Raw genomic sequence first — 543 nt, 5'->3', positions numbered from 1 at the left:
AGTTTGAGTATAAGGATTACTTTTCAACACTCGCTCTCAGAACAAAGTCACACTCATTCATACCTATTGCCATAAGCTTGCCCTTATTTTCACTGCCTTAAGTTCGCTATACAACCCTTAGGATCACGATAGGACTTTCTTTGGCTTGTAACATAGGTTCAGGGTCAGGTAGGGTATATTTATAGGTATACTTTAGTGACTTTTTGCCCTCCTTGACATATCAACTAAACCTTCCCTTTTCTATCATTTTATCTCGCCCAGTTTCTCAAATTCTTTCCCTTTGCTCAATTTTCTCTTCTTTCTTCATTTGTGTAAGTGACTCTCTTCTTTTCTTGTTTGTAATTCTTGTATATTTTTCTTTTTCTTTACTTTTCTTTCAACTAATTTTGAGTCACTTTACTTTTGTTCTTTCTCTCTCTTTTGTTCTTTCAACCCCACTTTCCAGAGGATTCCTCAAAATAGCCGCCCACAACTCATGGCTTTGCCATGAGTCAAGGTACACAATACCAACAGTTGGGTCAGGGCCATAACGAAGGTTGTTTA

This window comes from Solanum pennellii, chromosome 5, assembly GCF_001406875.1.
Source record: "Solanum pennellii chromosome 5, SPENNV200".
In the NCBI taxonomy this organism is placed as follows: Eukaryota; Viridiplantae; Streptophyta; class Magnoliopsida; order Solanales; family Solanaceae; genus Solanum; species Solanum pennellii.
Note: the sequence above shows the minus strand (reverse complement) of the source record.